Source organism: Bison bison, unplaced genomic scaffold (genome assembly GCF_000754665.1).
Source record: "Bison bison bison isolate TAMUID 2011002044 unplaced genomic scaffold, Bison_UMD1.0 scf7180017864041, whole genome shotgun sequence".
Lineage (NCBI taxonomy): Eukaryota > Metazoa > Chordata > Mammalia > Artiodactyla > Bovidae > Bison > Bison bison.
The window spans coordinates 6,394,188-6,394,503 of NW_011494613.1; positions in this window are offsets into that span (position 1 = coordinate 6,394,188).

Here is a 316-nt window from a genome sequence, read left to right on the forward strand (position 1 = left end):
CAGTAATGAGTTATGAGATGTCTAGGTTTTGGGGTGACTTTGGGCAGCCTGTATCTTGGAGCTCAGGGCTGTATTCCTGTGTTGTTGGAGAATTTGCTTGGTATGTCTTGCCCTGGAACTTGTTGGCCCTTGTTTGGTGCTTGGTTTCCGTGTAGGTATGGAGGCGTTTGATGAGCTCCTGTCAATTAATGATCCCTGGAGTCAGGGGTTCCCTGGAGTCAGGGTTTGGACTTAAGCCTCCTGCTTCCAGTTATCAGTCTTATTTTTACAGTAGTTTCAAAACTTCTCCTTCTATACAGCACCATTGATAAAACAT